The sequence below is a fragment of the Odocoileus virginianus genome, chromosome 6 (assembly GCF_023699985.2).
Source record: "Odocoileus virginianus isolate 20LAN1187 ecotype Illinois chromosome 6, Ovbor_1.2, whole genome shotgun sequence".
In the NCBI taxonomy this organism is placed as follows: Eukaryota; Metazoa; Chordata; class Mammalia; order Artiodactyla; family Cervidae; genus Odocoileus; species Odocoileus virginianus.
In genome coordinates this window covers 42,846,470-42,862,664 of record NC_069679.1, presented here as the reverse complement: position 1 = coordinate 42,862,664, position 16,195 = coordinate 42,846,470, and the positions used below count along the sequence as shown (strand labels likewise).

General features: G+C 38.8%; 1 pseudogene; it reads left to right on the top strand.

Moving 5' to 3' along the window:
* The first annotated feature begins 12,242 nt into the window (after window positions 1-12,242).
* On the top strand, window positions 12,243-12,858 carry LOC110126870 (small ribosomal subunit protein eS10 pseudogene; annotated as a pseudogene).
* Window positions 12,859-16,195: the final 3,337 nt, after the last annotated feature.

Genomic DNA, 16,195 nt, shown 5'->3' with positions numbered 1-16,195 from the left:
GAAGATACAATCAAACCTCATTGTTGTTTTGAGTAGCATTTCTCTAATAATTAGAGATGTTGAGCATCTTTTCGTGTGTTTTTTTGTGATTTGTATATCTTCTTTGTAGAAATGTCTACTTAGATCTTTCATGCATTTTTTAAATTGAGTTGTTTAGTTTTTTTTTTTTGTTGTTGTTATTGAGCTGCATGAACTGTTTATGTGTTTTGGAGATTATTCCCTTCTTGGTCACTTTGTTTGCAAATATTTCTCCCATTCGATGGGTTGTCTTGCAAATAGATGGGGAACAGTGGAAACAGACAGACTTAAATTGAAGAAAATAGGGAAAACCATTAGACCATTCAGGTATGATCTAAATCAAGTCCCTAACAATTATACATTGGAAGTGAGAAATAGATTTAAGGGACTAGGTCTAAAAGACTGCCTGAAGAACTATGGACAAAGGTTTGCAACATTGTACAGGAGATAGGAATCAAGACCATTCCCAAGAAAAAGAAATGCAAAAAAGCAAAATGGCTATCTGAGGAGGCCTTAACAAATAGCTGTGAAAAGAAGAGAAGTGAAAAGCAAAGGAGAAAGGGAAAGATATACCCATTTGAATGCAGAGTTCCAAAGAATAGCAAGGAGAGATAAGAAAGCCTTCCTCAGTGATCAGGGCAAAGAAATAGAGGAAAACAATAGAATGGGAAAGACTAGAGATCTCAAGAAAGAGATACCAAGGGATCATTTCATGCAAAGATGGGCTCAATAAATGACAGAAATGGTAGGAACCTAACAGAAGCCAGAGATATTAAGAAGAGGTGGCAAGAATACACAGAACTATACAAAAAAGATCTTCATGACCCAGATAATCATGATGGTGTGATCACTCACCTAGAGCCAGACATCCTGGAATGTGAAGTCAAGTGGGCCTTAGGAAGCATCACTACAAACAAAGCTAGTGGAGGTGATGGAATTCCAGTTGAGCTATTTCAAATCCTGAAAGATGATGCTGTGAAAATGCTGCACTGAATATGCTAGCAAATATGGAAAACTCAGCAGTGGCCACAGGACTGGAAAAGGTCAGTTTTCATTCCAATCCCAAAGAAAGGCAATGCCAAAGAATGCTCAAACTACTGCACAATTGCACTCATCTCACACACTAGCAAAGTAATGCTCAAAATTCTCCAAGCCAGGCTTCAGCAATACATGAACTGTGAACTTCCAGATGTTCAAGCTGATTTTAGAAAAGGCAGAGGAACCAGAGATCAAATTGCCAACATCCGGTGGATCATAGAAAAAGCAAGAGAGTTCCAGAAAAGTATCTATTTCTGCTTTATTGACTATGCCAAAACCTTTGACTGTGTGGATCACAATAAACTGTGGAAAATTCTGGAAGAGATGGGAATACCAGACTGCCTCTTGAGAAACGTGTATGCAGGTCAGGAAGCAAGTTAGAACTGGACATGGAACAACAGACTGGTTCCAAATAGGAAAAGTATATTGTCACCCTACTTATTTGACTTATATGCAGAGTACATCATGAGAAACACTGGACCAGAGGAAGCACAAGCTGGAATCAAGATTGCTGGGAGAAATATCCATAACCTCAGATATGCAGATGACACCACCCTTATGGCAGAAAGCGAAGAAGAACTAAAGAGCCTCTTAATGAAAGTGAAAGAGGAGAGTGAAAAGTTGGCTTAAAGCTCAACATTCAGAAAACTTAGATCATGGCATCCGGTCCCGTCACTTCATGGCAAATAGAAGGAGAAACAGTAGAAACAGTGAGAGACTTTATTTTTCTGGGCCCCAAAATCACTGCAGATGCAGACTGCAGCCATGAAATTTAAAAAAAAAAAAAGGAAAAGTTGTAAGTTTTTCCAAATAGAAGATTTTTTTCAGAAATCTTTTTATTTTAATTGTGTTATGAAAGCTTATTTTATATGACTTTAATTCTTTTAAATATGTGATTTGATTTATGGTCCAGTATATCATTTATCTTGGTGAATGTTTCATGTTTTCTTGTAAAGGATGACATATGCTGTTGTTAGTTGAGTGTTTTATGAAAATTAATTAGTTTAATTTGTTTGACATGTTGTTTAGGTCTTCTAATTCCTTATTGACTTTTGATCTGACGCTTTTATTGACTATAGAGAGAAAAATATTGAAATCACCAATCATAACTTTGAATTTTTCTTTATTTTTTCAATTCTGTTCTATTTTCGTTCTTGTATTCTGTATGTCCATGTGCACTTAATATTTTTTTGGTCTATTCTTAGTGAATGATAATTAGTCATTATATAATTTTTTTTTTTATCTCAGGAAGTATTCCTGTTCTGAAGTCCAATTTTCTGATATGAGTATTGCTTTCCTGGCTTTCTTTTGATTAGTATTTGTATAGGCTCCTCAGGTTCCAATCTGTTATGCCAGCTACTATAACCACCAAAAGACCCATGAGTTTTTCTTTCACCCATTTACTTCTAATACCTGTACCAAGTCTAATCTGTAGTCCAAGCCAAGAACTAGCCAATTCACCTAGGGGAAAAACTGCCTGCCAGCATGACTTATTAGAAGGGGTTCTTCTGCCTTTGGAGTATTGTTCAGCCCTTTTTTCTTCCACATCACTATGATGTCTTTAACAATACAATTTAAAATTTTTCTTTATTTTTATTTTCTATTTGTTGCATCTGAAACACTGGCCTATTAAATTGTATACATAACTTTATAGTTTGTTAATTTAAGGGGAAAAAACCCTGTTCATATATTTACCAAGGATAGGACTTTTTTTTTTTTTTAAGGCTTACTTGATGTTTGTATTTAGAAATATGCCTCAGGGGGTTATAGTCTTGTGTTTTACAGTATTTGAAACTACCTGCCTTCATATTGTGTTGAGAAGAGCTTGTGAGGAGAATAGCATATAGGACACTTTGGCTTCAAAAGTGAACTGTGTTAAACATGAGAATTGTCAAGATTTTAAAAATTAAGACTTGTTTATTATACAAGTATTATAGTGAGGATGGGGCAGGATTTCTTAACCATTTTTGAGGAAATCATGAAGATGGCAAAGCTGATTCAAGGAAGAATCTGAGGAACTCAAGATTTCTTTCCTTTCCAGTGAAAGGAAAGGTGAAAAGAATTTGCTTACAGCGATAAACTAGTTAATGTCCTGCAGGGCAAGAAAACCATAACAACTGGGGTTACCTTTATTTCCAGAGAGAAATCTAAAATTAATACCTAATTTTATAGAATCTAGCTCCTGCGTTGTGCTGAGTCAGTTCAGTCGTATCTGACTGTTTGTGACCTTATGGACTGTAGCCCGCCAGGCTTCTTGTCCATGGAATTCTCTGGGCAAGAATCCTGGAGTGGGTTGCCATGCTCTCCTCCAAGGGTTCTTACCCACACAGGAATCGAACCCGTGTCTCTTACATCTGCCTACAATGGCAGTCAGGTTCTTTACCACTTCCCAGCACCACTTGGGAAGACCAAATAGTAAGTCAAGCAAAAATATAATTCCCTACTCAGGAATTAAATGATCTTTGGATAGAGCCATTAGTGCTTTAGAGTAACAAGTGAGGACAAAGAATATCTCCTGTCATATCAGTAAACAAAGGATGTTGAGCTACCAAGCCATCAGCCCCTGTAGCCACCCCGAACCCCCACTCAGTGGTGCACCCTGAGGGGATTCAGGATTGAGAAAAACAGGATACTGGCCCTAGTAGTTAAGGTGCATGCTGTTGTTCAGTTGCTAAGTCGTGTCCAATCCTTTGTGACCCCATGGATTGCCACACGCCAGGCTTCCCTGTCCTTCAGTATCTCCTGGAGTTTGCTCAAACTCATGTCCATTGAGTTGGTGATTCTATCCAACCATCTCATTCTCTGTCACCCCCTTCTCTTCCTGCCCTCAATCTTCCCCAGCATCAGGGTATTTTCCAGTGAGTTGGCTCTTCCCATCAGGTGGCCAAAGTATTGGAGCTTCAGTTTTAGCTTAATTTTCTTTAGGATGGATTGGTTTGATCACCTTGCAGTCCAAGAGACTCTCAAGAGTCTTCTCCAGCACCACAATTCAAAAGCATCAATTTTTCGATGCTCAGACTTCTTTATGGTCCAATTCTGGAGGCAGAGGGAGGGCAGTGGTGGGGAGCCTACACACATCACCTGGTTAAGGTGCATATCTGAAGAATAATTTCAGTAAATCCAGAATCTTGCATGTTCCCATACATAGAAAAGTACTAAACTCATTAACTTGAGATGTCTAGTTTTTCTTCAATTAGCAGCAATCTTTTGATGTTAGACAACCTGGGTTTTTTTGTTTTGTTTTTGGCCAGAATTCCTATATATCCTGGCTCCTCCTTTACTGGTTGGGAACAGTCCCTCAAAGCTGTTGAGAGGCTATATCCTTGGCTTAAGTTCTCAGTAAGGCTGCTGAATAAAACATATTTCTCAGCTTTTAGGTTGTGCTTTTTTTTTTTTTTTCAGTTAACAAAGTAAAAAGGTATGCACCTATCCGTTTGCTTCATTTACAAATATGAAAACATTTTTCTTAATGTAAATATATTGTTATTCAGTCACCCAATCATGTCTGACTCTTTGTGACCCCCATGGTCTGCAGCACACTGGCCTCCCTGTCCCTCACTGTCTCCTGGAGTTTGCCCAAATTCATGTCCATTGCATTAGTGATGCCATCCAGCCATCTCAAGCTCTAATGCCCTCTGCTTCTGCCCTCAATCTTTCCCAGCATCAGGGACTTTTCCAATGAGTCAGCTGCTCACATCAGATACATCAGATGGCTAAAATACTGGAGCTTCTTCCACATGCTGAAGGAATGAAGAAATATTCATTCCTTCCAGTGAATATTCAGGGTTGATTTCCTTTAAGTTTGACAGATTTGATCTCTTTGCTGTCCAAGGGACTCTCAGGAGTCTTCTCCAACACTACAGTTCGAAGGCATCATTTCTTTGGCACTCAGCCTTCTTTAATAGTCCAGCTCTCCCAACCGTATGTGACTACTGGGAAGACCATAGCCTTGATTACATGGTCCTTTGTTGACAGAATGATGTCTCTGCCTTTCAACACACTGTCTAGGTTTGTCATAGCTTTCCTGCCAAAAAGCAATCGTCTTCTGATTTCATGGCTGCAGTCATCATCTTCAGTGACTTTAGAGCCCAAGAAAAGGAAATCTGTCACTGCTTCCACCTTTTTCCCTTCTATTTGCCATGAAGAAATGGGGCTGGGTGCCATGATCTTAGTATTTTTAATACTTAATTTTAAGCCTGCCTTTTCACTCTCCTCCTTCACCCTCATCAAGAGGCTCTTTAATTCCTCTTCACTTTCTGCCATTAGAGTGGTATCATCTGCCTATCTGATGTTGTTGATGTTTCTCCTGCCTATCTTGATTCCAGCTTGTAACTCATCCAGCCCAGCATTTTACATGATGTGCTCAGAATATAAGTTAAATAAACAGGGTGACAGCAAACAGGCTTGTCATACTTCTTTCTCAATTCTGAACGAATCAGTTGTTCCATACAGGGTTCTAACTGTTGCTTCTTGACCCACGTACAGGTTTCTCAGGAGGCAGGTAAGATGGTCTGGTATTCTCATCTCTAAGAACTTTCTACAGTTTGTTATGATTCACACAGTCAAAGGCTTTAGTGTAGTCAATGAAACAGAGCTAGATGTTTTTCTGGAATTCCTGCAATCTGATCTCGGTTCCTCTGCCTTTTCTGAACCAAGCTTGGACATCTGGAAGCTTTGTTTGCATAATGCTGAAGCCTTGCATGCAAGATTTTAAGCATGACCTTACTAGCATGGGAAATGAGTGCAATTGTCCGATGGTTAGCACTTTCTTTAGTACTACCCTTCTTGGGAACTAGGATGAGGCTTGACCTTCTCCAGTCCTGTGGTCACTGCTGGGCCTTCCAGATATGCTGACATATTGAGTGTAACACTTTGATAGCATCATCTTTTAGGGTCCACTGGAATTCCATTGCATCCAGTAGCTTTATTTCCAGCAGTGCTTTCTAAGGCCCACCTGACTTCAGACTCCAGAATGTTTGGCTCTGGGTGACTGACCACACCATTGTGGTTATCTGGTTCATTAAGATTTTTTTTGTACCATTCTTCCATGTATTCTTTCCATCTCTTCTTGATCACTTCAGCTTCTACTAGGTCTCTACTGTTTCTGTGCTTTATTGTGCCTATCTTTGGGCAAAATGTTCCCTTGATACTTCCAATTTTCCTGAAGAGATTTGTAGTCTTTCCTCTTCTATTGTTATCCTCTATTTTTAAGCATTGTTCATTAAGAAGGCCTTCTTGTCTCCCCTTGCTAATCTTTGGAACTCTGCCTTTAGTTGGGTGTACCTTTTCCTTTCTCCCTTGCTTTTTGCTTCTTTTCTTTCTTCAGCTATTTGTAAAGCCTCCTCAGATATCCACTTTGCCTTTTTGCTTTTCTTTTTCTTTAGGATGGTTTTGTTCGCTGCCTCCTGTAATATTATGGACCTCCATCCATAGTTCTTCAGGCACACTGTTTACTAGATCTAATCCCTTGAATCTATTCATCACCTTCATTGCATATTCATAAGAGATTTGATTTAATTCATACCTGACTGGCCTAGTGGTTTTCTCTGCTTTCTTTAGTTTAAGCCAGAATTTTGCTATGAGAAGCTGATGATCTGAGCCACAGTCAGCTTCAGGTCTTGTTTTTGCTGACTGTGTATAGGTTCTCCATTTTCGGCTACAAAGAATGCAATCAATGTGTAAAATCGTCTCTCGTGTTGTTGAAAAAGGGTGTTTGCTATGACCAGTGCATTCTCTTGGCAGAATTCAGTTAGCCTTTGCCCTGCTTCATTTTGTATCCCAAGGCCAAACTTGCCTGTTACTCCAGGTATCTTTTGCTTTTATTTTCCAATCTGCAGTGATGAACAGAACATCTTTTTCTGGTGCTAGTTCTAGGAGGTCTTGCAGGTCTTCATAGTACTGATCAGCTTATTTGGCATCAGTGATAGGGGCATAGACTTGAATTACTGTGAGTGGCTTGGCTTGAAAAGGAACTGAGATCATTCTGTCATTTTTGAGGTTGCACCCAAGTGCTTCATTTCAAACTCTTGTGAGTTTGAAACTTTATTGATTATGAGGGCTACTCCATTTTCTCTATGGGATTCTTGCCCACAGTAGTAGATAGATATAATGGTCATCTGAACTAAATTTGCCCATTCCCATCCATTTTAGCTCACTGATTCCTAAGATGTCAATGTTTATTCTTATCATCTCCGGCTTGAACACGTCCAATTTACCTTGATTCATGAACCTAACTTTGCAGGTTCCTTTGAAATACTGTTCTTTGTAGCATCAGATTTTACTTTCATCAGCAGACATATCCACAATTGTATGTTGATTCTGCTTTGGTCCAACCACTTCATTCTTTCTGGGGCTATTAGTAGTTGTTCTCTGCTCTTCCCCAGTAGCATATTGGACACCTTTCAGCCTGAGGGACTTATTTTTCAGTGTTGTATCTTTTTGTCTTTTTATATACAGTTCATGAAGTTCTTACGGCAAGTATACTGGGGTGGTTTGCCATTGCCTTCTCCAGTGGATCATGTTTTGTCAGCATTCTCTACTATGGCCTGTCTGTCTTGGGTGGCCCTGTACCACATGGCTCATAACTTTATTGAGCTATACAAGCCCCTTCACCAAGATGAGGCAGTAATCCATGAAGGGGGTAACTCTATTAATATGTAGCAAACTCCTCAGGAATATTAAACTTGTGTACCGAAAAGCACAAAATGTGCTATAAGAATTGAGAGATAATTTAGAGGCATTTCTTTTCTATCATCTTTACTAATAACTTTAGCTGCCCTTGCAGGAAGTACCTGTGGCGTTAGGGAAATGAAATTTGTTATTTACTTTATTGTTAAACCCTCACATTGTGTAACTCTTGAAAAATACACATATCCTTATGCAGGAATAATCTTACCAGAAGGGGTAACCCCCTTTTATCTTCTGAATATTCTACCCAAATGCAAAGATGGGATTGTGATTATGATAGATGTAATTTCTGTGCATAAGGGATAAATTCTGTGAGCCAAGTTAAATAATGTATAATTTGGCTGCTACAAATAAAAGTAACATTATGCCTACTTTGACCATTTTCAAATAGACTTATAAGAAAAGGAAACACTGTCCACAAGAAAGATACAAAAGAAGTAACTCTGTCAGGATATTTTTAATTTTAGAGAACTAATGTCCTGAAGAAAGTTATATGAAGAGAGATGTAACAGAATCATTGGAGCTAGGAATGATTTCCACATTTGTCAGTCACTGGCTGAATCATTTAAATTCTCAGCCCAGCTTTTATGCCTAAGAGTGAACATTAATTAGAAAAATGAATGTTATTACAAAGCCACATGAATAACTAATGCCTGGCATAGATCTGCTAAAGTAATTTCAGCCAAAGATTTGTGTTGGGTTATCAGTCAGTGAATTAAGCCAGAAATCAAAGCAAAGTTGTCCCTTTGTAGCTTCAGAAAGACTTAATGACTTCAGTTCCTTTGAGTTTAGAGGTACACCAGGAATTCTTTTTTAAATGGTTAAGAAAGCTATTGTGTGTGTGAGGGAAAACTTGCTTTGAACACGTTGAATGACCTCTGAGTTATTTGCATATTGCCTTCAGCATTACAAAAGTCCTGGTGTTCCTGAATATTAGAGGTCCTAAAACAATAGACGTTTAAAGATATTTGTGTCACAGAATGGGAAAAAGAAAAATAGAACCCTTTTAAGTCAAATGAAATGCAGATTCCCCAAAAGATATTAGTATATGGGTTTAAGTCCTCAGATAGTCAAAATAACTGAAAAGCAGAAGAAAACTGTGATGTCTATATAATGAAGTAATTTTGTAATATTTTTGCATGTTGAAAATAAGGACGGTCTTTGACCTAGGAATTTGTGGGAATTGGTAAGGCTGATTGCATACAGGCAGCCTTCATGCCTATTATACTTTATACCTCTGCTCTTCCTTCTAAGAACTACAGGTTGGGAAATTTGATTCATCCACAGGTGATGAGATGATATGGATTCATGCTAGTCAGATTCACAGGGTACTTTCTTATCTATCAGATTATCAGTTGCTTTTCATGTATAATATAAGGCATTTCTGGCCTAAGTTGAGAGACTAGCTACTCCATTAAATGCTGATGTTCTCTCATTCTAAGCTACTTCTCTCAACTCATAAAAAAATTTGTTATTAACCTTTCTCATTAGTAGGACTTCCCTGGTGGTTCAGACGGTATAGCGTCTGTCTACAATGAGGGAGACCCGGGTTCAATCCCTGGGTCGGGAAGATCCCCTGGAGAAGAAAATGGCAATCCACTCCAGTACTATTTCCTGGAAAACCCCATGGACAGAGGAGCCTGGTAGGCTACAGTCCATGGGTTCGTAAAGAGTCGGACACAACTGAACGACTTCACTTTCACTTTCTCATTAATATAAGTGCAAAAAATGCTAAACAAAATGCAAGAAAGAGAAAGCAACAACGTGTGTTTTTAATCTCCGAGAACCAAAGAGATTTTATTCCAGGAAAGAACTCAAGATTCAATATTCGGAAACTTTTACCTGTGATACATTATATAAATAAATCATATAAAAATCATAGTCATCTCAACAGATGCCAAAAGGGCATTTAATAAAACTCAAACCATTCATATTCTCTAAAATAATAACAGAAGCAGAAGATATTAAGAAGAGGTGGCAAGAATACACAGAAGAACTGTATAAAAAAGATCTTCATGACCCAGATAATCATGATGGTGTGATCACTCACACTCACCTAGTGCCAGACATCCTGGAATGCGAAGTCAAGTGGGCCTTAGGAAGCATCACTACAAACAAAGCTAGTGGAGGTGATAGAATTCCAGTTGAGCTATTTCAAATCCTGAAAGATGATGCTGTGACAGTGCTGTACTCAATATGTCAGCAAATATGGAAAACTCAGCAGTGGCCACAGGACTGGAAAAGGTCAGTTTTCATTCCAATCCCAAAGAAAGGCAATGCCAAAGAATGCTCAAACTACCGCACAATTGCACTCATCTCACACGCTCGTAAAGTAATGCTCAAAATTCTCCAAGCCAGGCTTCAGCAATACATGAACTGTGAACTTCCAGATGTTCAAGCTGATTTTAGAAAAGGTAGAGGAACCAGAGATCAAATTGCCAACGTCCGGTGGATCATTGAAAAAGCAAGAGCGTTCCAGAAAAGTATCTATTTCTGCTTTATTAACTATGCCAAAGCCTTTGACTGTGTGGATCACAATAAACTGTGGAAAATTCTGAAAGAGATGGGCATACCAGACCTCCTGGCCTGCCTCTTGAGAAACCTGTATGCAGGTCAGGAAGCAACAGCTAGAACTGGACATGGAACAACAGACTGGTTCCAAATAGGAAAAGGAGTATGTCAAGGCTGTATATTATCACCCTGCTTATTTAACTTATATGCAGAGTATATCATGAAAAATGCTAGACTGGATGAAGCACAAGCTGGAATCAAGATTGCTGGGAGAAATATAAATAACCTCAGATATGCAGATGACACCACCCTTATGGCAGAAAGCAAAGAACTAAAGAGCCTCTTGATGAAAGTGAAAGAGGAGAGTGAAAAAGTTAGCTTAAAGCTCAACATTCAGAAAACTTAGATCATGGCACCCAGTCCCATCACTTCATGGCAAATAGAAGGAGAAACAGTGGAAACAGTGTCAGACTTTATTTTTTGGGGCTCCAAAATCACTGCAGATGGTGACTGCAGCCATGAGATTAAAAGATGCATACTCCTTGGAAGGAAATTTATGACCAACCTATACAGAATATTAAAAAGCAGAGACAATACTTTGCCAACAAAGGTCTATCTAGTCAAGGCTATGATTTTTCCAATGGTCATGTATGGATGTGAGAATTGGACTGTAAAGAAAGCTGAGTGCAGAAGAATTGATGCTTTTGAACTGTGGTGTTGGAGAAGACTCTTGAGAGTCCCTTGGACTGCAAGGAGATCCAACCAGTCCGTCTAAAGGAGATCAGTCCTGAATATTCATTGGAGGGACTGATGTTGAAGCTGAAACTTCAGTACTTTGGCCACTGGATGTGAAGAGCTGACTCATTGGAAAAGACCCTGATGCTGGGAAAGATTGAGGGCAGGAGAAGGGGATGACAGAGGATGAGATGGTTGGATGGCATCACTGACTCAATGGACATGGGTTTGTGTGGACTCTGGGAGTTGGTGATAGACAGGTAGGCTTGGTATGCTGCGGTTCATGGGGTTGCAAAGAGTTGGACACGACTGAGCAACTGAACTGAACTGATATAGTCACTTCGTTAATAAGGTAGAGAGTATGTATTTCAAACCACCAGTAGGTATTAGATTTTAAGTGAAAACAAAAAGAATATTTATTAAAAGTGGATGTAATATTATGGTATTACCACTTAATATTGCTTTGGAAGTTCTGGTTACTGCAATAAAGATGAACCAGAAATAGGTAAACTCTCATTATTTGCAAATTATATTATTTTACATCAAGAAACTTCATTTGAATTTCCAAAACCATTAGAATTAATATGATTTTATTAAAGCACTGGATATAAGAAAAATATATATTGGAAACTGGGAGAAATATCACAAGCTGATACTTGAAGGGTAGTTAAGAGTTACCAAGGTGAAGTGGGACAGAAAGGAACTGAATTCCTAGGAAGACCCAGGGGCAAGAGGAGGCATCTGCTGGCTGAGGGAGTCAAGGAAGTTCACTGTTCATTTGCATAGAAGTTGGTGCGATTCCAGACAAAACTTCAATGGAATGTTCTGGAACTTCACAAGTTGTTTTAGAGTTCTTTCTGGATAAGGAATGTGCCACTGTTATGACTAGTGAAGGGAATAAACAAGTTTGAGAACTGAATGTGGAATATGAACCAATTTGTGTAAAAATTGGGAATGGGGAACTAGATATTATATATGCTTTTATAAATCTATACACGGACAGTTTCTGGAAGAATGCACACACAAAAAGATGTCAACAGTGGCTGCCAAAGAGCAGAACTGAGAGTTTTAAAGGAACATGAAGGAAGGGGGCTTTTTTATTTGCTTTATACACTTCAATGTTATTTGCATTTTTCTATGACTGTGTTGTAAATTTTTTATAGCACTGTTTTGAAACAGAGACAATTAGCAAATAATCCCCAATGAAAATATTTCTAGAAGAAAAACAACAAAATATGTTTGAAAACCACCTGTTACCTTTCCAGCGCCGGCCCCGGACACAGCAGCCGTCGCAATGTTGATGCCTGAAAAGAACCGGATTGCCATTTATGAACTCCTTTTTAAGGAGGGGGTGATGGTGGCCAAGAAGGATGTCCACATGCCCAAGCACCCGGAGCTGGCAGACAAGAATGTGCCCAATCTTCATGTCATGAAAGCCATGCAGTCTCTCAAGTCACGAGGCTACGTGAAGGAACAGTTTGCCTGGAGACACTTCTACTGGTACCTCACCAACAAGGGCATCCAGTATCCCCGCGATTACCTCCACCTGCCCCCTGCGATTGTGCCCGCCACCCTGCGCCGCAGCCGTCCTGAGACTGGCCGGCCACGGCTCAAAGGTCCGGAGGGAGAGCGACCTGCAAGACTCACGCGAGGGGAAGCCGACAGAGACACCTACAGACGAAGTGCCGTGCCCCCTGGTGCCGACAAGAAAGCCGAGGCTGGGGCTGGGTCAGCAACTGGGTTCCAGTTTAGAGGCGGATTTGGTCGTGGACGTGGTCAGCCACCTCAGTAAAGTTGTAAGAGGTTGTTTTGTGTTGAATAAACCTGTAAAGAGAAGAAACTAAAAAAAGAAAAAAGAAAAAAAGAAAACCATCTGTTAAGTTCGGTCCTACTAGAATTAAAGAATATTATAATATAACTTGCAGTTATAAACATGCCTAAATACTGGGCCAAGAAGAAATAATCAGTGGCACAAGATTGCTCAGAAATAAACTTGAATATAATGTGAAAGAAATAAAGGACATATCATTAATCAACAGAAAAAGTAATTCAGTGAATTATTTTGGAGCAGTTGTTTAGCAGTTTGGAAAAAAAATCATAGATTTTTATGTATTAAAAAAATATCAAAATAAATTCCAGTTGGTTTGAGTCAAATTTATATGAGCAATTTAAAACAAGAAGAACAGAAGTGAATATTTATCAAACTTTTGGAAGGAGGTAGCTGAAAAACAACAGAAAAATTTGGGAATTATTTAACTATGTGAACATCTAAAACAGTATGGTTCTGGCATAAAAAAACTCAAGATGGTTAAACATTAAATGTAAGACCTGAAACCATAAAACTCCTAGAAGAAAACATAGGGGGAAATCTCCATGATACTGGTCTTGGGAATGATTTTTTTTTTTTTTATGACACTAAAAGCATTGGCAACAAAATAATAAGTGAATGGAAATATATCAAACTAAAAAGCCTCAGCATAGCAAAATAAATAATCAACAAGATGAAAAGGCAACTTACAGAATGGTAGAAATTATTTTCAAACCATATATTCAAGATATATAAGGAACCCATATATAAATAGCAAAAAGTCAAATAATCTGATTTTTAAATGGCGAAGGACTTCAGTAGACATAGAAACAGACAGTAGGTACACGAAAAGGTGTTCAACCTCAGTAATCATCAGGAAAATGAAAATCAGAACCATAATAGGATATCCCCTGCTAGGATGGCTTTTATCCAAAAGGCAAGAAATAATAAGTGGTGGCAAGGATGTGGAGAAAAGGGAACTCTTATGCACTGTTGGTAAAAATGTAAATTGGTACAGCCATTATGAAAAACAGTGTGGCGATTAATAAAAAAGCTAGCACTACTATATGTTTTAGAAATCTGACTTCTAGATGTACATCCAAAGGAAATGAAATCACTGTCTCAGAGATATCTTCACTCTCATGTTCACTTATTTACATACAGCCTTATTTACAATACCCAAGGTATGGAAACAACCTAAGTATCCATTGGTGGTTGAATGGAGAAACAAAATGTGGCATATATGTATTATTTGGCAGTAAGAAAGTAGGAAATAGTGCCATTTTCAACAACAAGAATGAAACCTTAAGGTATTATGCTAAGTGCAATGTCAGAGAAAGACAAATACAGTATGATCTCATTTATACATGCAGCTGAACTCTACGGAGAGTAGCTTGTTAGCTAAACCAGGGATTGAGGGATGGGGGAAATGGGAGATGTTAGTCAAAGGGTACAAACTTTTAGTTATAAGATGAATATGTCCTGGATTTATAATATACAGCATGGTGACTGTAGTTCAAAATATTGCATTGTATTCTTCAAAGTTGTTAAAAGGGTTATTGTTTAGTTGCTAAGTCCTGTCTGACTCTTTTGCTACCCCATGGACTGTAGCCTGTCAGGCTCCTTCTGTCCATGGCATTTCACAGGCAGGAATACTGGAGCGGGTAGCCATTTCCTTCTCCAGGGGACCTTCTTGACCTGAGGATCGGACCTGCATCTCCTGCATTGGCAGGCAGATTCTTTACCTTGTGAAGACGGTACGAACACACAAAAAATGGCAACTGTGAGGTGATGGATGTATTCTTTTTTTTTTTTTAAGTTAATAATAGTAGAAACTGTGTGGTGAGAGAGGAGGGTGAAGAGATTTATGGGAAATCTCTACTTTCCACTCAATTTTCCTATAAACTTAAAGTGACTTAAAAAATATAAGATCTATTAATTAAAATAATTGTCTATATAATTTTAACCATGTTAGATTTGTTGCTCTTGCCTTGAGAACCCCATGAGCCCCATGCCCATGTATGAAAAGGCAAAAGGATAGGACACTGAAAGATGAACTCCCCAGGTCAGTAGGTGCCCAATATGCTACTGGAGATTAGTGGAGAAATAACTCCAGAAAGAATGAAGTGATGGAGCCAAAGCAAAAACAACACCCAGATGTGAATAGGACTGGTGAGAGAAGCAAGATTTGATGCTGTAAAGAGCAATATTGCATAGGAACCTGGAACGTTAGGGCCATGAATCAAGGCAAATTGAAAGTGGTCAAACAGGAAATGACGAGAGTGAACATTGACATTCTAGGAATCACTGAACTAAGATGGACTGAAATGGGTGAATTTAACTCAGATGACCATTATATCTACTACTGTGGGCAGGAAATCCTTAGGAGAAATGGAGTAGCCATCATAGTCAACAAAAGAGTCTGAAATGCAGTTCTTGGATGCAATCTCAAAAACGACAGAATGATCTCTGTTCATTTCCAAGGAAAACCATTCAATATCATGGTAATTCAAGTCTATGCCCCAACCAGTAATGCTGAAGAAGCTGAAGTTGAACAGTTCTATGAAGACCTACAAGACCTTCTAGAACTAACACCCAAAAAACATCGTTTTCATTATAGGGGACTGGAATGCAAAAGTAGGAAGTCAAGAAACACCTGGAATAACAGGCAACTTTGGCCTTGGAGTACAGAATGAAGCAGGGCAAAGGCTAACTGAGTTCTGCCAAGAGAATGCACTGGTCATAGCAAACACCCTCTTCCAACAACACAAGAGAAGACTCTACACATGGACAATCACCAGATGGTCGACACCGAAATCTGATTATATTCTTTGCAGCCAAAGATGGAGAAGCTCTATACAGTCCGCAAAAACAAGACAGGGAGCTGACTATGGCTCGGATCATGAACTCCTTATTGCCAAATTCAGACTGAAATTGAAGAAAGTGGAGAAAACCACTAGACCATTCAGGTATGAGGTAAATCAAATCACTTATGACTATACAGTGGAAGTGGGAAATAGATTTAAGGGACTAAATCTGATAGACAGAGTGCCTGATGAGCTATGGATGGAGGTTCGTGACATTGTACAGGAGACAGGAACCAAGCCCATTCCCAAGAAAAAGAAATGTAAAAAAGCAAAATGACTGTCTGAGGAGGCCTTAACAAATAGCTGTGAAAAGAAGAGAAGCGAAAAGCAAAGGAAAAAAGGAAACATATACCCATTTGAATGCAGAGTTCCAAAGAATAGCAAAGAGAAATAAGAAAGCCTTCCTCAGTGATCAGTGCAAAGAAATAGAGGAAAACAATAGAATGGGAAAGACTAGAGATCTCTTCAAGAAAATTAGAGATACCAAGGGATCATTTCATGCAAAGATGGGCTCAATAAAGGACAGAAATGG